Genomic DNA, 722 nt, shown 5'->3' on the forward strand with positions numbered 1-722 from the left:
TACATGATTTCTAGAACAGCTACCAGTACTCTATAGTTGTGCCTGTCATCCGCTGACAACTGTTCAAGTATTTCCAGTGGTTGTCCCTTCAGGCTCGTTGCCAGGTACACTGCTTTCTGCTCCTCTGTCCATCCATTCATTTCTGCCAATAGCTCAAATTGTGCTCTATATGCTTCCCACGGTGCCTTCCCATCGAATTCCTGTGGCTTCCTTCATACTAGATCACCCCTGTTGCTGACACTCGTGTCTGGAATGTGACTTCTGGCAGGACTGAAGACGTCTGCATTAGGGTTTAGCTGCGGGGTCTGGAAGGGGCTTCCTGTTGTCTGGGGCCGATTAGGTCCATGGTTAATATATCCTCCCTGTGTAATGGACAGTAAATCGTCCTTTAATGTATTTAATTCACTTTGAAATTTACTAATATTTTCCATTTGTGTATGCTGGCTTTCTCTCAATTGTTTATTTGTTTATTTTCTTTCTCCTCCAACCACTGCTGTATCCTCTCTTCTTGTTTTTCTTTCTCCTCCAACCACTGCTGTAATCTCTCTTCTTGTTTCTTTTCTTTTTCCTCCAACAACTGCTGTAATCTCTCTTCTTGTTTATTTTCTCGTTCTTCTTATTTCTTTTGCTGTTCTTGTATTGCTGCCATCAAGTCTGCTAAGCTGTAGTTTGAGTTGTCACTTCTCGTTTCCATCTTTTTCTTTTTTTTCTTTTCCAACCCA

The sequence above is a fragment of the Limulus polyphemus genome, unplaced genomic scaffold, assembly GCF_000517525.1.
Source record: "Limulus polyphemus unplaced genomic scaffold, Limulus_polyphemus-2.1.2 Scaffold1217, whole genome shotgun sequence".
NCBI classification, from domain to species: Eukaryota; Metazoa; Arthropoda; class Merostomata; order Xiphosura; family Limulidae; genus Limulus; species Limulus polyphemus.